Source organism: Callorhinus ursinus, unplaced genomic scaffold (assembly GCF_003265705.2).
Source record: "Callorhinus ursinus isolate GAN/ISIS: 27379988/994484 unplaced genomic scaffold, GSC_fseal_2.0 scaffold74, whole genome shotgun sequence".
Lineage (NCBI taxonomy): Eukaryota > Metazoa > Chordata > Mammalia > Carnivora > Otariidae > Callorhinus > Callorhinus ursinus.
The window spans coordinates 906,901-929,719 of NW_027397136.1; the positions used below are offsets into that span (position 1 = coordinate 906,901).

The window sequence follows — 22,819 nt, forward strand, 5'->3', positions numbered from 1 at the left end:
CCCCGTTTCATTTACTCACGGATGCTAGATTCGATCTTTTATTTCTCTTTCATTTTCACATGTAACCCTCCTCCCTCAGCCCCTTCTCTGCTGGTGGCTTTTACTTTCTTTGGCCTCTTCCAGAATCCATTTACTTATTGCACTTAGTACACTGGGTGCCAGGCCTTGTGCTAGGCTCTGGGGCTGTCATGGTAAACAAGACAGACAAGTTCCGGGCTTGCAGGCTCTGCAGCTAAACAGAGGTCACAGATGAGTCAGCAGGCAACCATAATCCAGACCAACAAGTGCTTTGTTGGGGGATACACAGAGCATTGTGAAGACTGACGAGGTATCTAACCTTCTCCGGGGAGGTTAGTGAAGGCAATAGGAAGACAGTAAGTTAGACCTGTAGGAATTATCTAGGGGGAGGAGAATTTAAGGGTGTTGCCGGCATGTGAAGGACCAGAGCCAAAAAGGACAGCAGGACACATTGGTGAATGAAAGGCGTTGCCTAGGACCCAAGCCTGAGCTACAGGTGGGGAGCGGATCTGACAGAACTGCTGGCCAGGTCACATCAAGTTCGTTGGGTGAGTTAAAGGGTTTGGAAGTCATTCCAAGACCAATCTTGAACATTCAAAGGGTTTGGGGCAGGGGAGGGGTGTGATAGGATTGGTGCGTGAGAAAGGCCGCTCTGGTCTCTCCTTAGTGTGGCAAACATCAGGGCGGGAGGCCAGAGCAGAGAGGAGGAGCTCCGGCTTGAGGTTGTTGCTCTAACCTAGGGAAGGGACAACGGTGAATGGTGGCCCTAACTAGGGCAAACAGCACACATCCATTCGTTTCTAATCTTGATTGACTTCTTGGGCACACGCTAGGTTGCAGGCGCTGGAGGAGATGCCAAGATGACTAAGCCTGTTTCTGGACTGAGGAAGCTCATTGTCTGGTAAGAAACAAATTATTATTCATCAAGTAAATAAAGGATTGCAATGCAGTGTGATAGGTGCTATGACAGAGGTAAGGACAAATGCCCATGGGAGTCAGAGGTGGGCGGCCCAAGAGGCCTGCTAGGGGTGGCCACAGTTCTTTCCCTCCAGGGGAAGTGAGCTTTGCCTCCCCACCCTGGAAGAGGGTATTCTTACTTCACTCAGAAGTGAAGTGTGGTTGAAACTAGGCCTTTGTGCCCCAATTCTTGGGAGACTGAACTCTGTGAGGCCCAGGAGCCCAGGTGACACTCCCCGGGAAGGCCGCCCCCAAGACTGCTAGGACGGGCTCCACAGAGACCATGCCAAGAAGCCAGTCCCGAGTCTAGAACTTCCCTGCCCTCACCCAGCATCAATTTGTTCAAGAAAGTTTTAGTCCCAAAGGATTTGTTAATAAGGGTTTTACTGGGATCATTTCTCTCTTCTGCCTGCCCAGCTCCTATGCCTGATTCAAAACCACGTTCAAATTCTGCTCCGTTGGTTCTCCCCTTTCGGCATAGAGCCACACCTAAGTCTTCACCATCCCCCCCAAACCTCCATTCATGAATCAGCATCGCCACAAACTACTTTGTCTGCTCTTCTGGAACACATTCATGGTAGGTGCCCAGTGAGCAGTGAGCGTGAGGGTCAATCGATTGGTCTTTCCCCCCTCATTCCAATCCTTAGCGACTTCTACCTTAGGATTTCCACAGCATTGTTTCCTCTGATACTCTGATGTGGGTTTGTTCGCGCACAGATAAGGTTTGTTTAATAGCAGCTGCAGCCCCCTTTTATGGCATCTCTTCCATCTACCTGCCATAGCGGGCTTTCAGAAATGCAAATCTGACACCATTACCCCCGTGCTTAAAATCTTGCATGATTGCCTATCTCCCAAGAGATGAACCAAAGCCCCAAGCATGGCATACAAGAATCTTTAGAAGAGGTTTCTTGGGCCCCTGGGTGGCTCAGTCGTTAAGCGTCTGCCTTCGGCTCAGGTCATGGTCCCGGGGTCCTGGGATGGAGCCCCGCATCGGGCTCCCTGCTCCGCGGGAAGCCTGCTTCTCCCTCTCCCACTCCCCCTGCTTGTGTTCCCTCTCTCGCTGTGTCTCTCTCTGTCAAATAAATAAATAAAATCTTAAAAAAATAAAATAAAAAATGAAAGAGTTTCCTTGCCAACGTTTCTGGCTGTATTCCCTGCTTTCCACAAGACTGAGCTTTTCCATAATAGACTGTGTCCTTGTCTCGGATGTTCTGCCTTGAAAGCTCTCCCCTATCACCTTGTCCGACTGACCTTTTATCTCCACCGTTCAGCATTTTGCTTCAAATGCCTTCTTTAGGGGTTCTCCCTTGACTCACTCACCCTCTCCATTTTGAAAAATCATACTATTAGACATATATAACCATATTGTTACTGTTTACATTTCTTTTCTCCATTAAATAGTAAACTCTTTAATGAAGACATTAAATAGTAAACTCTTCGAGGGGCTGTGTCTTTGGGACCGCAGGATTTAGCTCAGCGCCTGGTTGGACATGCTTCGGAGGGTCTCAAGAAACAGAAAGAATGATCTTGAAGGATCTATGAGGCAATATTTTTGGTGGGGAGTTCAGGTATGTTCCTGGGTTCCTGGGCCTGAGGCTCAAACTCATCCCATGCTCAGTGTCCGTGTTCACTTTCCAGTGCCCCATTTGATCTTTACCGCTTCCTCCTACCCCCTCTGCGTTCCTGCCCAACTCCTCCTTTCTCTAAGATCTCTGGTTGCAAATTTCCTTTTTTTTTTTAATTTAAAAAAAAAATTGTTTATTCATTTGACACAGAGAGAGCACAAGCAGGGGGAGGAGCAGCAGAGGGAGAGGGAGAAGCAGGCTCCTCGCTGAGCAGGGAGCCTGATGCAGGGCTCAGTCCCAGGACTGTGGGATCATGACCTGAGGGGAAGGCAGACACTTAACGACCGAGCCACCCCGGCGCCCCAGGTTGCAAATTTCCTGATAAATGTATGTATACTAAGGTGTGGGTAACTAAGGTGTAAGGTGTATTTGTATTTCAGTAACAAGGTTGGGGGTGCCTGGCTGGCTGTTAGCAGAACCTGTGACTCTTGATCTTGGGGTCGTGAGTTCAAGGCCCATGTTGGGGGGAGTGTTTACTTAATTAAAAAAAATTTTTAGGGGCGCCTGGGCGGCTTAGTTGGGTAATGTCTGCCTTTGACCCAGGTTGTGATCTTGGGGTCCTGGGATCGAGCCCCGTATCGGGCTCCCTGCTCGGCCAGGAGTCTGCTTCTCCCTCTCCTTCTGTATCTCCCCACACTCCCCTGCTCATGCTCTCTCTCTCTGTCTCTCAACTAAATATATAAAATCTTTAAAAAAAATTTTTGGGTGTCCCCCAGTTTTTTTTTTAAATGAGGATAATTTTGGGGCACCTGGGTGGCTCAGTCAGTTAAGCGTCTGCCTTCGGCTCAGGTCATGATCCTGGGGTCCTGGGATCGAGCCCGGCACGGGGCTCCCTGCTCAGTGGGAAGCCTGCTTCTTCTCCCTCTTCCTCTGCCCCTCCCTCTCAACTCGTGCTCTCTAACACTCTCTCTCCCCCAAAAATAAATGAAATCTTTAAAAAAAATAAAAAAAATAAATGAGGATAATTTTTAAATTTTATTATTTCATTGGAGAATTCATTGCATCTTAGAGAAATCTTTTGTAGCTGGAGAATAAACCTTCCCTTTTTCTTCTTGCTGACAGCAGCCACGGAGAAGGAGGGCTCTTGGCTAAGAATTTATTGCAGTCTTACTAGAGCCGTAGTCTCCAGGCCTTTTTTTTTTTTTGTACAGCTAAGGGAAGTGTATCTGAGATGTGTGGCCTAGCCCAGGGCCTGTGTCTTGTTACCAGATGGTCTGAAGGGGAGAGCGCGAGGGGGTGTGTGGGCAAAGAAGGAAAGGAACTACACACTGCCTGGCATGATAATGTGACTGGGCTGGCTCTGCAGCGAGATGGGTCTCCTGACATTTAGGCTACAGCCTCTGTGAAGGGTTTGTCCTCAAGCAGTGTAAGAGCATGTGTTTGGTGCGTCAGTAGCCTTGTTGGCAAGTGGGGAGAGGTGCCCGTACTCACGCTGAAAGCAAGATTGGAAAGGGGCCCCTGACTCAGAGGCCGACACCCACCTTGGACCTCACTGCAGGACCTAGAGCCCAGCATATGAGTAGGACTTGCAGGGTTAAATCACTGATTGTCCATAACCCGAGACGTGGACTGGTACTGTGGAGGGGAGGGCGTGATCCCTCCTGGGATGTGATCCAGCCTCTGGTCGGTCAGGGGTGGGGTTTTCTACGAGGTGGGATGGGGGAGTGGAATACACAAGTATTTTGGCAAGGAGGAGCAGTCTTCGGGATAGGGAATCAGGCAAGACTGAGGGTGTGCATATGACGCAGATTTCTGATTGTGAACTGAGATGCTTGAAAGCCACGGTGCTGAAAGCAGCTGGTGCTGAATGGGGGCAGGCCTGGAGGCAGAATCTTAGGTCCCCTGTATAAGGTAGGCAAGTATACACTCCTTTTTATAGACGAGACACTGAGGAAGTTGTGAAGAAAGCAATCGCTGACCAAGCCTTGGCTAAGCACGGTGCCAGGTACTTTCTTGAGTTACTTGGTCTGCTTCTCAGGTGGCTCTGTGTGGCTGGGGTGGTACCCCATATTTAGAGCAGAAGAGTTTGGGTGACTTGCCCAAGGCCTCACAGTTCTCAGAGCTTCCTGGAGGAGTCTTTTGACTTCCTGGAGCAGTGTCCTTGGCTGCTCAGGGAAAAGTCTTTGAAGAGGGTATCGGGAAAATGACATGCTGAGTGCAGGTGAATGAATCTCTCATGGTTACATTTTAGGCATCAGTGGAGGGAGGCAGAAATGCCTCGCCTCTCAAATCACACTTCAAAGGCAACAACAAAGCCTTAGAAGTAAAACCTGCACTGCATGGCTGGTTTGTGTGGGAGACAACTCCTGGGCTCTTTCTAGGCTGCACAGAAAGTACTGGGAACATTAACACGAGAGCAAAGGATTTCACTGAAGGTCACCTAGAAGTAGAGAACAAAGGAATAGTACTAAAAGGGTATCTTTACCCATAAATTTTTCCCAAATGGTGAGCAAGTGTTTATTGGGACCAATTATGTGGCTGCTACCATGATAATGGCTGTGGGGGAGTTAAAACCTACAAACCTTGAGCATTCGAGGCATTTAGAGCAGTGCACATGCGCGCACACACACATGCACACACACATGCACGCACTATGAGCAGTCCTCTCTTGTGTGTGCCCGCACGCTCACACAGGCATGGAAGGGTCTGGATGGAAAGGGACGTGCGGTGAAGTGGCCAGCCAGTCAGGATGAAGGTGTAAAGGTTGGGATGTTTCCTGGGGGCAGACCTGTAATGCTGAAGAGAAGCGCTGCAAACCGTCATAGGGTTTGCCAACTGACGTTTCATCTGGTTGTAGTTAGCGGATGTCAGCTACGTTTCCAGCTCCCGTATCTGTGATAAGGCTAGGAAACTCTGGGAAAACGTACCAGTTTAGTGATAGCAGCAAAGAGGGGAATTAAATGAGTTTATTTATCTGGGAAATTCCGTGATTTATGAGATATCAAGGAAGCAGTGTCTCCCCGTAATGTTAGGAGCCTGGGAGTGTTGACTTCTAGTTTTCTTGACCAGCTCTGTCCTTGACATATAGGGTGACCTTAAGACCTTCTTCCTGCCTCATTCCCTTCATTTCCTGCTACTGCCCTTGCAGCTCAGTCGACCCTCTCCTTCGGGCTGACGTGCTCCCCACCTCCCGTGAGCTATGCTGTGTTCAGGGCTCAGCCTCTACCGATGCTGCCCTCCCCCTTCACACACACATGCGCACACACACGCATGCACGCACTATGAGCAGTTCTCTCTCTCCCCCTGGAATTGAGGCTGTTTCCCAAAGCGAAGGAGAAGGACATTGTGGATACTCAGCCATCATGTAACCTGTGTGAGTATCCCTGTGCTCCTTATTTTAGTGTTCTATATATGTGCCCCTGTCAGCATCACATTCTGTTTTATCCACAGTGGACTGCAGCTGTCCAGAAGCTGGAGCAAACTTCGCTTCTGGCCTGGGCCCACAACCCACACAATGTCCTGTGCAATAAATATCAATTGGTTTATTAATGAAATTTATTGCCCATTTTGTAAAGTGGTGACCACAGTTGCCTACCAAGCAGTTTTAGATCATTAGGGGGAAAAGAGTCATATAAACATAAATTATTAACTTACGAAACAATTTCCTTTAAACAAAATCTGTAACTACTTTCCCTTTTGTGGTTTTTTGTATCACATGAATAAGCTTTACTATAACTTACACATACCCACGAATATAACACGATCAGAAGGTTTTGAGCAATCGGAGCACCTAAGCCTGACTTTGGAATTTTGTTTTCAAAATGAAAATACTTTTTTTTTCTGATTAAAGTAACTATTGGATTGGATCAAAGTTAGTAGTTTTCCTAGAAAAGAAACACAGTTTCTTTATGTTCTGGAGCCTGTTTTGAGTGCCGTTTTATGCACTGTACAAATGGTATACTTTATATTTTCTCTCTACTATATTTTTTCAACATGGTTTCAGGGAATATTTACACATTGTACATATTCTGTTCTTTAGTGATAATAAGTGCCATTTATCGAGCACAAAGTATGTGCCATGCATTTCACATTTATTGGCTCATTAATCCCTCCCAATAATCCGTGGGGGGAGGTTTCTCGATGGTATATTTGTGTCCCGCGTGAATTCTTTTTTTTTTAAGATTTTATTTATTTATTTGACAGAGAGAGTGCAAGCAACAGCACAAGCAGGGGGAGCTGCAGAGGGAGAGGGAGAAGCAGGCTCCCCGCTGAGTGGGGCTCATCCCAGGATCCTGGGATCATGACCTGAGCTGAAGGCAGACACTTAAATGACTGAGCCACCCAGGCACCCCTCCCGTGTGAATTCTTATCAAAAGGCCTCCACTTCACAAAAGGCTTTTAATCAGGTGGGTAAGATGACCACCAGGTGGATGTCAGGAAGCTTCCTTCTCCATCACCCCAGGGCTTACACGTTGGGCTCAGGAGCAAAAGGTCAGGGTGGCAGGAAAATGAAGATCATGTATGGATGGTCTCAACAACATGGACTTCTTCTTACCAAGGCTGATCTGACCCCCGCCACTGCTGTGAGCCCAGTTTGCAGCAGCACACCAACTCTTTGTTATGGCTCTAGTCATTGGTGAGATCAGCCAGCTACCTGGTGACTGCTTTATTACATTAGACCCCTTCTGTCATCAAAAGGGTACCTCTAGGGACGCCTGGGTGGCTCAGTCGTTAAGGGTCTGTCTTTGGCTCAGGTCATGATCCCGGGATCCTGGGATCGAGCCCCACATTGGGTACCCTGCTCAGCGGGAAGTCTGCTTCTCCCTCTCCCACTCCCCCTGCTTGTGTTCCCTCTCTCACTGTGTCTCTCTCTGTCAAATAAATAAATAAAATCTTTAAAAAAAAGGTACTTCTATTTTGTCCTTTATCAGAATAAATGCTTATCCTAGATTGTGTCTGCTTTCCAGGATTGTGCTGATAAAAAATTGTGAAGTTAGGGGCGCCCGACTGGCTCAGTCGGTAGAGCATTTGACTCTTTATCTCAGGGTTGTAAGTTCAAGTCCTACATTGGGTGTAGAGGTGACTTAAAAATCTTAAAAATTGTGAAGATAATGAATGTCTTAAACATCTCCAAGGTGTCCCACAAACGTTTTACAGTGAAAGAAAGAAGTCGTACATTGCTGTCATAAGATTCAGTAGTTTTATCATGTGCCCCATTGTCAAGGAGTCATAGAATGCCAGTGTGCATGGGCTAGCAAAGACATAGCCCCTTCAGAGATTGGTGTGCTATACTGCAGGGTGGGGCTCATGCTCTGAGCCAATGACCAACACGAGGATTGGTCCTTCCCATAGCCAAAGTACACGGAGCTGGGCACCTGGCTGGCTCAGTCGGTACAGCATGTGACTCTTGATCTCATTCAGGGTCATGAGTTCAAGCTCCACGTTGGGTGTAGAGATTACTTTTAAAAAATGAAAAATAGGGGCGCCTGGGTGGCTCAGTCATTAAGCGTCTGCCTTCGGCTCAGGTCATGATCCCAGAGTCCTTGGATCGAGTCCCGCATCGGGCTCCCTGCTTGGCGGGAAGCCTGCTTCTCCCTCTCCCACTCCCCCTGCTTGTGTTCCCTCTCTCACTGTATCTCTCTCTGTCAAATAAATAAATAAAATCTTTAAAAAAGACAAACCATGAGAGACGCTGGACTCTGAAAAACAAACTGAGGGTTCTAGAGGGGAGGAAGGTGGGGGGATAGGTTAGCCTGGTGATCGGTGATGGGTGTTATGCACAAACAATGAATCATGGAACACTACATCAAAAATTAATGATGTGATGTATGGTGATTAACATAACAATAAAAAATTTTTAAAAAAATCTTAAAAAAAAAAGAAAAATACACAGAACTACAAACCAGGAAATGAAAGTGGGCAAAATTATACCCAGTGACCCATTCACAAATTTCTTTGCTTCCTATCCCCACGTAATCTGTTCTTTGCTGGTTTTAGTGCCCATGGGAAGAGAACTTCCACAGGAGACATATTGAAATACATGCTCATATAGCTACCTAATGTTTTGTCTCCTTGTGTCATCAAGCAAACAGGAAAAAGGGGGAGTTGGAGTGGTGACTGGATCATTGATCCTTCCTTCCTTCAAGGGAAGTAGGATTGCTGCTAGACAATATAGCTAGGGAGGAGGGTATCTTCCACGTCCTGGAAAGTATTAAGTAGGAAGAGGGCTACATGTGGCTATTGGGCTATAAAAAGGGTAGGTTATAGCAGACTTGGGTCATTGCTTTGGCTGTCTACTTCCAAATGTCCATCCCACTTACAAGTCTTTCCCAGTGAGGGAGTCCTAGTGGGATAAAGGATCCTGTCTTCCACTGTGGAAGGCTAAACCAGCATTTCCTCTTCCCACAGGGAACATAAATTGGTTTAGCCCAATTCTTTGAATCTGGAGGGCATACCACAGAGATGTAGAAATGGTTACTGATAATTCACAGAGCCAAGTGTCCCCTAGAGGCCTCCTGGGGTTTATCAGGCAGACTGTTTCTGAGGTCAGTCCTGGCTAGGGTTCATGGGTATATGGACAGATCTGGGTTTTGCCCATTTTCCAAGCCTGGTTCTCCAGTTTTCCTGGAGATCACCTTTCAGTCAATTCCTTCTCTTCTTGAGTTATCCATAGTTGGTTCTACTGTTTTCAGTCAACAGCTCTGACCGGTATAGAGGGGAAGCAAGCACAAACATGAATCTACCTTTGGCGTCATGATTCAGGCTACACATGTCTTTTTTCTTCTTTCCTAAGCACTAAGTTTTCTTTACTTCCCTTTTGAATAGATAGTGGATAGAATAAATTCTTTAAAAATAAGAGAGCAGAGGGCGCCTGGGTGGCTCAGTTGGTTAAGCGACTGCCTTCGGCTCAGGTCATGATCCTGGAGTCCCGGGATCAAGTCCCGCATCAGGCTCCCTGCTCGGCAGGGAGTCTGTTTCTCCCTCTGACCCTCCGCCCTCTCATGTGCTCGCTCTCTCTCTCATTCTCTCTCTCAAATAAATAAATAAAAAATCTTTAAAAAAAATAAATAAAAAATAAAAAAATAAAAATAAAAATAAGAGAGCAGAGAAGAAGCAAAACCTCAAGGCATGGTAAAGAAAACATACTGATAACAAGCAATTTAACATATGTCTAATTACATCTTTCACTCAAACTGAGCAATAGATCTTAAACACCTCAAGACAATAGCAGAAACAACAAACAGAGAGAAAGGAGGGAATTATAGACTAAGAGCTGAAATTATTTTACCTCACCGGAAAATGGAGGCAGACCTTGGTTTTTGGTTCCACATGAAAGGAACTTGGGAGTTGCCACTTTATCCTAGCAATAAGTAAAAAGCTGAACAGGCTGAAGAATCAACAATTTTTCTTGGATCTGTAAGAGAGAGCAGGACACAGGACAAACTGCTGCCCCCAAGATTGGAAAGACAGACAAACAAATAGAGGAAGTCTCAAAGACTCAAAGCAGAAACTGGAAACCAGTGCTGGGGTAGGAAAGTCTGAACTATAATTGACGAATTGCTAGAGGCTCATGTGGACAAGTCTGAGAGTTAAAAACTCCAGGGGGACCCAGTAATGGGGGATCCCTGACAATATTGTGAGATTTGTCTCCAGGAGCTCTTCCAGATTCCCATAGTAAGGAAAGAAAATCCCCTTGGGCTTCCAGAAGGGGCAGGATGAAAGGAACCATTTTGAAATAGCCAGAATATTCTGTCCTTCTTAAGGAGGCCCGCCTTCAGGGGAAACTAGTTAACCTAAACCTAACCTGTTGTGGTGTTATTAGAGCCTAACTGACCTGGGGAAGGGAAATACCCAACCTCAGCCCACTGTAGTCATCCTGTCCCATTCACGAGGCTGGGGGGGAAGCCCTGAGAATCTTGTGAAGTTCACAGTGCAGGGACAGGCTTGCTAGAAGACTGACCTAATCATAGGACTGTAGAATGTTTCCCCTCCTTCCACGCCTCACCAACACATTACTACAGGCCTATTTACAGCAGTTCCTTTTACCCAGTATGTGTCCGGCTATCAAGAAAAAATTACAAGGCATACCCAAAAGCGAAAAACACAATTTGAAGAGCAAGCATCATTCAGGGAATTTATTCCCCAAAATGCTAGAGACAAAAACAACAGCAACACTGTAACAGAAATGAAGAATCCCTGTGGACATGGCTGAAGAAAGAATTTCTAAGTTAGGGGTTATAGTAATAGAATCCTTGGAAACTGAAAAACAAAGAGAACAGACTGAAAAAAGCAGAGCAGAATATCCAAGGACTATGGGACAGCAACAAAAGGTATACCAGAAGGAGAAGAAACAGAGAAAGGAATAGAAGAAAGATTTGAAACAATAACGACTGAGAATATCAGCCAAATTAATGTCAGACACCAAGTCACAGATCTAGGAAGCTCAAAATAGACGAAGTAGAATAAATGCCTAAAAACCACACCTAGGCACATCCTTTTTAAATTACAGAAAATCAAAGATAAAGTCCTGAAAGAAGACAGAGGGAAAAAACATCTTACCGATAGAGGAACAAAGATAAGAATTCTATCTGACTTCTCAGAAACCATGCAAATGAGAGTTGAGTGAAATATTTACGCGTTGGGAGAGAAAATAATCAACCTCGAATTCTGCACCCTGAGAAAGGGAACCAAATTTTTCTTTTAAAAAAGATTCCTGGGCCGCCGGGGTGGCTCAGTTGGTTAAGCATCTGCCTTCGGCTCAGGTCATGATCCCAGGGATCAAGCCCCACGTCAAGCTCAAGCTCTCTGCTCAGTGGGAGCCTGCTTCTCTCTCTCCCTGCTGCTCCCCCTGCCTGTACTCTCTCTCTCTCTGTCAAATAAATAAATAAAATCTTTAAAAAAAAAAAGATTCCTTTGAAGAAAATTCTTTTTGCTTTTTTCCTTCTTCTGCCTCCTGTGTTCTCCTTCCCATCATTTTTTTTTTAAGATTTTATTTTTGGGGTGCCTGGGTGGGTGGCTCAGTTGGTTAAGCATCTCCCTTCAGCTCAGGTCATGATCTCAGGGTCCTGGAATGGAGTCCCACATCAGGCTCCCTACCCGATGGGGAGTTCGCTTCTCCTCCTGTCCCTTCCCCTGCTCATGCACTCGTGCATGTGCTTTCTCTCTCTCAAATAAATAAATAAAATCTTTTTAAAAAGAAGATTTTATTTTTAGGTAATCTCTACACCCAACGTGGGGCTCCAACTCATGACCCTGAGATCAAGAGTCTACACTCCAGGGCGCCTGGGTGGCTCGGTTGGTTAAGCGACTGTCTTCAACTCAGGTCATGATCCTGGAGTCCCAGGATCGAGTCCCACATCGGGCTCCCTGCTCAGCGGGGAGTCTGCTTCTCCCTCTGACCCTCTTCCCTCTCGTGCTTTCTATCTCTCATTCTCTCTCTCTCTCTCTCAAATAAATAAATAAAATCTTTGAAAAAAAAAAAAAGAGTCTATGCTCCACTGACTGAGCCAGCCAGGCACCCCTCCTTCATCTAATCTCCTTTTCTCTCCATTTGTTCTGTCATCATGCAGTTACTCTTCTATTTTCTTTGCCATCCCCTCTCCAATGGCAAGATCCTGTCTTCTCTGGCTAACAGATTTCGATAATATTCACCACGAGTGTGTGTTATATTGATAAACACTCATGAGTGTGTATTTCCTGAAGAAGTGCTACTTGGGGAGAAGTGAGCAGTTTGCCCTTTCCCAAACTATGTGCCTCTTTTTGGAACCATGCAGACAAAAAATGCTGGAGGAAGAACCTTCTTCCTGTCCTTTCTCCAGAATTAGATTCTGCATTGGATCATAACCTCCATGTGTTCAGAAGAAAAAAAGTTATGCAATGGTAAGCAGGGGTTAGAAATGCTGGTGTCGGGGCGCCTGGGTGGCTCAGTTGGTTAAGCGACTGCCTTCGGCTCAGGTCATGATCCTGGAGTCCCGGGATCAAGTCCCGCATCCGGCTCCCTGCTCGGCGGGGAGTCTGCTTCTCCCTCTGACCCTCCCCTCTCTCATGCTCTCTCTATCTCATTCTCTCGCTCAAATAAATAAATAAAATCTTAAAAAAAGAAAGAAATGCTGGTGTCACGCTTGTTTGAAGGTCTCCTTGGAGCCCACGATCAAAGCGCAGTGGTAGGCACAGGGAGGATGGACAATGACAAGAGAAATGGAGGGGAAGGAGAAGGCAAAAGGGAGAGACAGGAGATGCAGGAAGAAAAAAAGAATGGGGCACCAGGGTGGCGCAGTCAGTTAAGCATCGGACTCTTGATTTTGGCTCAGGTCATGATCTCAGGGTTATGGGATTGAGCCCTAAAGTGGGCTCCGCTCAGCAGGGAGTCTGCTTGAGTTTCTCTCTCCCTCTGCCCCTCCCCATTCATGCTCCCTTGCACTCTCTCTCTAAAATAAATAAAATCTTAAAAAAAAAAGAAGGGGAGCCTAGGTGGCTCAGTCAGTCAAGTGTCTGCCTTCAGCTCAGGTCATGATCCCAGGATTTGGGATAAAGCCCCACATTAGGCTCCCTGCTCAACAGGGATTCTGCCTTTCCCTCTGCCTCTCCCCACCACTTGTGCTCTCTCTCTCAAATAAATAAATAAAATCTTAAAAAAAAAAAGAAAGAAAGAAAAGAAAAGGGAAAACTTCTTCAGCAGAACCTCCAAAGGAAAAAGAAGCGTTTAAAGAAACTGGTTTCAAAAAAAAAAAGAAAGAAAGAAAGAAAGAAAGAAAGAAAGAAAGAAAGAAAGAAACTGGTTTCTAGGCACCTGGTTGTCTTAGCCAATAGAACATTTCACTCTTGATCTCCAGGTTGTGAGTTCAAACCCCACATTGGGTGTAGAGATTACTTAAAATAAAAAAAATCTTGGGGTGCCTGGGTGACTCAGTCAATTAAGCGTCTGCCTTCAGCTCAAGTCATGATTCCAGGATCCTGGGATCGAGCCTGGCATGTGGGGAAGGGCTTGGTCCCTGCTCAGCAGGGAGTCTTGCTTCTCCTTCGCCCTCTGCCCCTCCCCCCCTTGCGCTTGCTCTCTCTCTCTCTCTCAAATAAATGGTTAAAATCTTTAAAAAAATAAATTTTTTAAAAAACCTTAAAAAATGATCTATCGTGATAATATGGCTTATGTTGTAGATTACTATATAATTTATAAACTGTTTTCAATTATGCTTTTTTATCTAATCACACATTTCTTACAAGGTTGGTGTTATTATCTTCATTTTATACTTTAGGAAGCTGAGGCTTAGAGGCTTTGAGATTCATCCAAGCTCTCCTAAGTCATAACTGACTGATGATTTTGTTTAGTCCATCACGCAGCACTGCCTCTCCAGTGTGTGTGGATTGCGCCATAGATATTTCTCATCTCGAAGGAAAAGAAGAACCATGGAGGAGGGACCCTGGACAGAAACAAAATGGAAAGGAGTCTGTCCTCAAGGCCAGGGTGTCTGAAGGGAAATCTTTGCTCCTCTGGGTGATGCTCACAAGGGGGGTTTCTGAATGGATGCATGCTGGTTGGTCTCCTAACTTTGGGTTTCTTTGCTAGTCTTGAAGATCTGTGAGACCAGATAAATCCTAGACTTTGTTCTTCACAAGTGAGAAATATGAAGACAGCATTTTTGAAAGTTTACTGAAACCTTCCCTTAACATGGGAAATCCAGTGTTTTTGTAACATTTTTCTTATTTCATAAGTCATGTGTGTTTAAATTTGATCCTCCCTATGTCTGTATTTCTCACACAATTCAAGAAAGAAAGTGTACTTGAAATTTTATCCAATTTTATCTTGAAATTTTATTAGAACCCATCAGAGACTTCCGGTGTTTTATTCTATTTTATTTTATTTTTAAAGATTTTATTTATTTATTTGAGAGAGAGAGTGAGCATGAGATGGGGGGAGGGTCAGAGGGAGAAGCAGACTCCCCGCTGAGCAGGGAGTCCAATGCGGGACTCGATCCCGGGACTCCAGGATCATGACCTGAGCCGAAGGCAGTCGCTTAACCAACTGAGCCACCCAGGCGCCCTTATTTTATTTTTTTAAAGATTCATTTATTTATTTGAGAGAGAGAGCGCATGAGCAGGGAGAGGGGCAGATGGGGGAGAGAGAGAGAAAGAGAGAACCTCAAGCAGGCTCCCCGCTGGGTAAGGAGCCTGAGTCAGGCCTTGAGCCCAGGACCCTGAGATCACAACTCTGAGAGCACAACCTGAGCCAAAACCAAGAGTCAGATGCTCAACCGACTGAGCTACCCAGGTGCCCCTTATTTTATCCCTCACAGCATGCTGCTGCTGCTGCTTTTTTTAAAGATTTTATTTATTTGACAGAGAGAGACACAGCAAGAGAGGGAACACCAGCAGGGGGTAGTGGGAGAGGGAGAAGCATCTCCCCGCGGAGCAGGGAACCGGACATGGGGCTGGATCCCAGGACCCTGGGACCCTGACCTGAAGGGAAGGCAGACGTTTCACTGACTGAGCCATCCAGGCGCCCCTATAAAATCTTTTAAAAAAAAGAAAGAAAAAAGGCACCTCAGTGGATAGGTTAAGGGAGGTTGGAGGCAGAGAATATTTGCTTTGTTTTAGGGATGTTTTTACTAAATTCCATTCTCAAGGCTGATAGCCCAGAGTAGGGGTAAAGATGGGAAGAAAGAGGACGCCGTTTTAGAAAATGTTCTTCAGAAACACTTCAGATCAGGGTGCCTGGGCGGCTCAGTCAGTTAGTTATCTGCCTCTGGCTCAGGTCATGATCCCCGGGGTCATAGGATCGAGCCCTGCATCCAGCTCCTCGCTCAGTGAAGAGTCTCCCTCTCCTTCTGCCCCTCCCCCCACTTGTGCAGGCATGGCACATGTGCTCTCTCAAATAAATAAATAAATAAAATCTTTAAAAAAAAGAAACGTGTTGAGGGGTGCCTGCCTGGCCCAGTTGGAAGAGTGTGCGACTCTCGGGGTCGTGAGTTCGAGACCCACGTTGGGTGTAGAGATCACGCAAATAAAAGACTTTAAAAAAAAACTAAAAAAAAAAAACTTAAAAAAAAACAAACTGTGTTGAGATCAGAGAAGTGGCTTCTATCCAGAACCAGCCCCAAGCCCCCGACCAGTGCTAACTTATTAGGACTCTTCTGGGTTGTGCTTCTATAACAAGGTGAGAGGGAGGAATATCAAGGTCTTTGGAGTTAGAAAAGCTGCTATGCTCATTTCTGCTGTGTATTTTGCAAAAGGACACATCTATGAACAAAATGCTGGGATTTAAGTTACCACGCAAACTGCACTTTCCACAGAAATTCCTATTTTGATGATGGATTTCAGTTCACAGTTACACACCAACTCTAAGAAAGTAGTTTTTAGTGTGTTCTGTTTTTGTTTGCGGGTGTATTTAAATATCCTTTATTTGGAGAGATGGCAGCCAGACAGAGAGATTCTGAAATTCTCACTTGCTAGTGAGATCAACATCAGTTATTTGTCACCCCAATCATCTAGATGGTGTGACAGATCTGGTGAAGGGCAGACCTCGCTGGAGTTCAGCCTTACGCAGTGAGGGGATCTGTTGTGTCAAGGATATTTTAATTGGCTGTCTGCATTGTGTGGACTCATTAGGTAATTGCCAAGCTTCTCCTTCACTTTGTGTTACATAAACCTGGCAACCGAAGACGGCGTTAGGAACACAGATGCTGGGAGCAGAGGCTGTTGGACGAGAGACCGAGAGACTGCAGGGGCGAGGGAAGGGGGCAACACCTGGAGAGTGGGGTGCGAAACAAAGGGCGCCAAGATGGGAGAAAAGAAAGGCGGCAGAGGGGAGAGCACAGGAGGGGTTCAGGCTAGAGGGGGCACTGGAAACTCCCTCGGAATTCAGGATTCCCAGAAGACAGGGAGGAAGTATAAATGGACAAATATTTGAGATCAGGACAAGTAGAGAAAAGCCTCAGGAGAGGCAGATAGGCACAGACAGCAGCCCACCAGGGGAGGGGGCCTGGAGGGGTTGAGGTAAGAGATGACTCAGGTCCAAAGGGCTCCTGGGGAAATGAAGGGCTGGGGCGCCAGGTTACTCCCACCGTGGGAGCGAGACACACATGAGCTGGAAGTGGTGCGCCTGGGCCGTCGGAGACAGAGCAGCAGGGTATCAGGCAAAATGAGGGAAATGACTGGTCACCACCTTATACCGGGATGAGGACAATCACTGATGGGGACTGGGGGCAGGGGGGCGGGGCTGGGCAAGGAGGCTAAGGTCATCTTAGCCTGAGGCCCCCTGGCCCTGAAGCAAATGGGCCATGATTCCAAAGATAGCCCTTAACTAAAAGAAAAACAAAAACAGCATTATCAGTGGTGGATTTCTCATCTCGCCCTGCTGAAGAAAGTTTTATAGAAAATAAAAATATCTGAAATCCAGCCCAGTTTGTAAAGAAGTAACCCATACGCAATAGCAATAAAAGGGGGAGGGGCAAATATCCATCAGTAAAAAACAAGTCATTTGTTTGTCTCTCAGTTGTCAGTTCGTACCACAAAAAAAAAAAAAAAAATCATTCCTATTTTCCCACCACCCCCTGGTAATCACCATTTTACACTCTGCTTTTATGAATTTGGCTTTTTAGATACAACATATAGGTGGATATCATACAGTATTTATCTTTATCAGTTGATCCACTGAAGGGCACTTAGGTTGTTTCCATATCTTGTCTGTTGTCAATAATGTAGCAGTAGGGCGCCTGGGTGGCTCAGATGGTTAAGCGTCTGCCTTCGGCTCAGGTCATGATCCCAGGGTCTTGGGATCGAGTCCCGCATCGGGCTCCCTGCTCCTTGGGAGCCTGCTTCTCCCTCTGCCTCTCTCTCTCTCTCTCTCTCTCTGTCTGTCTCTCATGAATAAATAAATAAAATCTAAAAAAAAATCCATATGAAATCAAATTTAAAAAAAATAATGTAGCAATAAACATAGGAGTGCATAAAAGTAAATACACAAGAAATAAGTCATAACACCCAGACTAAGTCATACTAGGCAACAGCTAACAACAAGAGATAAGGACGTATATTGAAAGATAAATCATAAACCAAGACTATGATTCCAGCTGATATGCATGTATGTCTGAGTGAGGTCACGACGAGAAGTGCCCCGAAGAATTGTGAACAACGGCGATGCGCTGGGTGGGTGGGGTGGAGGCATTGAAGGGAGAGGGACAGAAGGCCTATTGACTTAACTCCAAATACTTTGTTTACTTGGAAAGAAAAAAGTCCTGAAAGGTTGTGATAAAGATGACATGGAAGAAGAGACAGCAGAAACAGGAGTCTCTCTACATTTGAAGGATCATCCACAAGGAGGGAGAGAATGAAGGTATCTGGAAACGTCTGTGGGAATCTATATTAATCTTACGGGGAGATACCCCGTTGAGGCTGGGAAGGAACGGGGTACCATTCTGAGAAGGCTCTTCTTTTTGCGGAGTGGGTAGAAACTAGAAATAACATGTTGCAACTGATAATAACAGTATGTTGGGTCTTGTCTGGGGATCTCAAACACCTTTAAGGCACACATCTCTTATCCTTGGGAGACAGGCCGATAGCATCGTCCACAGGGAAATTACGGGCTGCTAGTCTGACCACACAATGAATCATTAGAGAGCCCAGAACCAGAACTCTGACTTGGAGCCTGCCTGAGTTCTGGAACGTGTTGCCTCATATTGTCTTAGAACTTCAGCTCCGACAGCCGCCTGCAAGACGAGCCTGGCCTGCCTACCTCTGCCTACCTCAGCTTAGATGTCACTTCCTCAGAGATGCCTTCCCCGACTTGCTCCTGCTCTCACTTGTTCTCGTTGACCCCCCACGGCTTGTCCTTCTATCTGCGGCAGGGTTTACACCTCCCCCAGACGGCCAGCACCCCCTGAGCAGGGGCCTGCCTCCTCCTCTTTGTTAACTGCCACATCCCTGACACCAGTATTTCCAGAATCACTTCACTGTGGTTCTCTCTATCTCCAACCTGGCATTTGAAACTTGGTGTTAAGTAGGTGGGGTTGCCACGAAGGTGCTGGAACAGATCCCTGCATTTCCCAGGCAGGTCAGCCGGTGACTGCTTGAACCCACAGCCCCTGTGGTATGTGTGATTCAGTGCCCTTGGCCTGGCATTTAACTATTTGGCGAGACAAACGCCTGCCCACACCCAAGACTCCAGGTGCTCTGCTGCAGGCCCGGTGCTTCAAGGTGGCGCAGGGGCAGACCCAGATGGGAGGGAGGGACACAGGTGACTGTATCCATCAGCCACGTGGCCTTGCCAGGCTCCAGGGAGCCAGGGAACAAATGAGGGGTGTTGCCAAGGAGGGTGAATGTCACCCTTCCTCCCGCTACCCCGCCAGCAGCAGCCCCCGCCCTGTGGGAATGACTCGCTGAAAATCCCTCTCAGAGGCCCAAGGGAGCTTTCAGCTTTTCCCCGCTCCCTGGGAGGAGGGTATATCCAACTGCAGCTTGGGCTTGTGGCTCCGCTGAGCTCCACCGGGTCCCTCCCACCCCCTAAATAAGGAGAAACAATGGCAGTGAGCAGATGTTTGCCCCCAAGCTGCTCGGGGTGGAGGCGGCATCTCCCACTCCTGCCTCTGTGTAGGAGTGGGCCAGAGGAAGATGATGCCTCCCAGTGGGTGGACGGAGGGAGGGGTGGGGTGTAGGTTGAATGAAAGAGAGTGAAGGCCTGAAAAGTGCCCCAGATGGTGCCCAAAGGGAGAGTCCTGTGTGCCAGAACTGGGCATCCTGGTTCTGTGTTGCAGCCGCCCCTACCCCCACCCCCTCCTGAGCTCTACCTCACAGCACCCCTGTGAACCGAGCCCTGGGGTGGAAAGGCCCCGAGCCTTGCCCAGCACACAGGCCAGCCCGCGCCCTCCTTCGCGTCAGCCCCCACCCGCATGCGTGGGGCCAGCCCGAAGGATTCACTGACGACTCCAGCGCTTAAGGCCTTCTGTAGGGTCAGCCCACGCTGCCTCCCAGTAACTTCACTCAAGTTTTGTTCCCCGGAGCCGCAGGGCAGTTCTGCCTGATGGCATTTCTAGCATCCTGGGAAGTGGTTGAGTGGTTTTCTTTACCCTGACTTCACGTATCTCAGATCACATGTCGAAAGTGATGAAGCCACAGACCCTCAAGCTTAGTTAGGCTTCCGAGGTCTTGTCTGCCTCTGACTGCTCAGCCAGGAGCTTCCTTTGAGTATATGGATTCCAAGTGAGAACCGCTTTACCAGCCAGGTCAGTCCATGGATCATGGACCCCTGGAATGGGTGGATCCCCCAAACCAACGGACAGGAGTTTGGGGAGGCAGGGGTGCAGCTCCTTAGGTGGGTCAAAAGCAGAGGAAGATTCCCTTGGGGACCTGGGAGAACCCAGGTTGCTGGGTCTTCTCTATGGGTAAATAGGCTACTGCCCTCCTCTGGATAGAACTGGAGGTACCCCATCTTCCTCCATACCCCCACCCCAACCCTACTATGGAACATGGTTATTTTTTCTTGGTAGAATGGGAAGCACTTTTCAAACTTACTTGTGAACCTTCTGATCACAGCGCTATTGGGCATCCGAGAGCCAAGAATCACATTTGTCTTCCTCCAGGTGAGGGAAATGAAGTCACTGGTCAAAAAATGTACATTTTCTCAGAAAACATTGATACCATAGAAGCAGCAAGGCACAAAACCATAAACCAGGGACTGTTGAACCAGACGGCTCCAGAGCTTAAAGGTCAGTGTGTGTGTGTGTGTGTGTGTGTGTGTGTGTCCCACGGGCCTAGAGAGCCCACCACAGACAGACTCATTCTTGGATGACATTCTGACTCTAAGCCTTCAAAATCCCCTCTTGGAGAGTGATGATCCGCCCGTTGGTACTGAGATTCAGGTCAGCCTCCTCCCTGTAGGTTGGTGGCGTTCTGACATCTCCAGGCCAGCAGCAGCCTCAGACCTCAGATCCTATCACCCATGATCTGCTCTGCCCTTTACTAGCTGTTACCCACCCTCTCTGAGCCTCTGGTCACTCACTTGTATCCAGAAGCCTCAACAGATAATTTGATAATTGGGTGAGATAATGTAAGTATGAATGGTTCCAGATCGTAGGAGCTTTAATATTAGTTACCCCTTTCTTAAGTTTCCCTTAAAGAAAAGCGGGGCTGGGGCGTCAATAACTACAGAGGTCCTCCCCTGGTTCAGAGGCAAAGCCCCCTGACCACAGTCCTGACATTGGGAACACCAGCTCCTTCTTCCTGAACCTTTCCGCATTTCTGCCATGGGGTTATAGTAGATGGTCTCAGCCTCGCAAGAGGTGACAGTTCTCTCTCGTCTGTGTGGCTCAGGAAACTGAGGCTCAGAAAGACAAAACAGTTTATCCAAGGTCACGGAATTACAGAGGACAGCGAGGCTGGACTTGAGACTGTCGGTCCCACGGGGTAACCCCTAGACAGTGTCACCTGCCACTCACCCACCACCGCAGCAGAAGGGCCAACTCGGTCCTGTGCTCACCTCAGAAGAACCTTGGCGTTCTTTTCATGGGGTGGGGGGGGCTACCCAAACGACCGACCGAAGCGGTTCAGGTGAAGGTCAGGGGCTGGCTGGCTGAACACGGGAGGCAGTGTCGGGCTGTGTCGGGCTATGATTATGTCAGGGACTGGGCTGAAATACTGCAAGTGGTCATGGGGGGGGTGCGGCTGGTTCACTGAGGGGGCCGGGGGTGGGGGTGGGGGTGGGGGTGGGCAGGCACTTGCAAGCTTTCAGATCCAGAACTGTTCCCGTAAACAAGTGCAACCCTGAGCTCCCTGGAGGGCCCGGCGAGCAAATGTGCTCATCTCTGCCTCTTTCCCAGCAGCTGTTCATGGGAGGACACGGCCCTGCCATCTCCACGGACTTCCTCCAGGCCTTCCCCAGCCCCCCAGCTCCAGCCTCAGGAAGTGGAGCCGCTGAGAATCTCTCCTCCAGCCTCGCCTCCTGCCGAGAGTGTCCTCCGCAGGAGCATTTCCTGGCCTAATTAAGCTGGGTAATGAGTAGCTAAGAGGGAGGGGATAAAAGCCCTAGGCGGCTTAGAGCTGGGACCGTTTATGACAGGGGTGTCTGCAGCTGGTGACACTCTTAGGAAAGTTATTTCTCAGAACCCTGGGAAGGTGCACGCTGTTGCCACAGCAGAGCGAGCCCCAAGGTAAGCGCAGGGAATTTTGTGACTGAAGGGGGACCAGCCAGAGGGTCCCTAGAGGGAGGGGAGGGGTGCGGTGGTGGTGCTGCGGGTCTGAGGAAAGGACTGATCCCGGCCCGCAGAGCAGCCTCGAGCCGCCCTGGCGAATGCCCTTGGCTTAGCCCCAGGCTGGGGTGTCCTTGGTGACCACGTGTGACTCCCCGGGGCTTGGGTTTTAGGTTTCATTTGAATGATAGGACTGTGCACTGTGGGCGGTTTCCTAAGACTGTGTCCGGCTCAGAGTAAGGAAATCTGAGCCAGACGCTGATCCCGACTCCCCTCCGGCCCTCTTTTAAGGTGCTCAAAATTGTGTCCTGGAAAATACCAAGTGTCCCAGCAGCCCTGGCCTGGAGGACAGAGGAAGGCTGACAGCGGCTGGCATTTCAGAGGCCCTCAAGGGCCAAACAAAAGTAGACTGTTTCTACCCCCAGCCTTGGCCCCAAGAACTCAGAACCCACCCCAATTCCACACCCACAGCCTTTTGCTGTTAGTCTGTTTCGTTTGCTTGTTTAAATCACTTTGCCCTCTCTCAGAATTGGCCAGCAACCCACCCCCGCTGTGCTGTGCAGGGAGGAGCACCGAGTCAGGGCCCAGGTTCTGGAGTGGGTTCCTGTCACTAAAGCCCCTGAGTGAACTTGGGACAGCATGTGCCCTCTCAGCCATCATTTCCCCACCTGTAAAATAGGGCTTTGCTGATGCCTAGCCTCCGATAGGCTATGAGCCCACAACCTCCACTGACCATAAGTAGTGGGAGCGGCCAAAACTAGGCCATGTTTTCCAGGCCTTTCAAATCAGGGGACAAAATGTATACTGTTAAACTGAGGGGCAACTTGCTCCAATTATCTGTAGAGAAGAGCCGTACCCAGCAGATGTTACTGATGAAGGAAGAGCTGTCTCCCACACCCTAGAGTCACTATTCTGTTCTTTTCTAATTTTCTTTTTCTTTTCTTTTTTTATTTTAAGTAGGCTCCATGCCCAACGTGGGGCTCAAACTCACGATCCCAAGATCAAGAGTCACATGCTCTACAAACTGAGCCAGTCAGGTGCCCCTTGAGCCTTTCCAATTTCCTTTCTTTCTTTCTTTCTTTCTTTCTTTCTTTCTTTCTTTCT

At 47.8% G+C, this 22,819-nt stretch overlaps 1 protein-coding gene and 1 long non-coding RNA gene across 2 annotated transcripts in view; both read left to right on the plus strand.

The window, feature by feature from the left end:
* Positions 1-355: 355 nt before the first annotated feature.
* Positions 356-21,512, plus strand: LOC141371507 (uncharacterized). Its single transcript, XR_012376507.1, has 5 exons — positions 356-566; positions 852-919; positions 17,762-17,868; positions 20,111-20,236; positions 21,350-21,512. It is a non-coding gene; the product is annotated as an uncharacterized lncRNA (long non-coding RNA).
* Positions 21,513-21,589: 77 nt separating this feature from the next.
* The window catches only part of ADA2 (adenosine deaminase 2), a 63,081-nt gene continuing 61,851 nt past the window's right edge, over positions 21,590-22,819 (plus strand). Inside the window, exon 1 of the mRNA XM_073887016.1 lies at positions 21,590-21,676. The gene's annotated coding sequence lies outside the window, so the exon portion shown is untranslated. The remainder of the gene's footprint in view (positions 21,677-22,819) is intronic.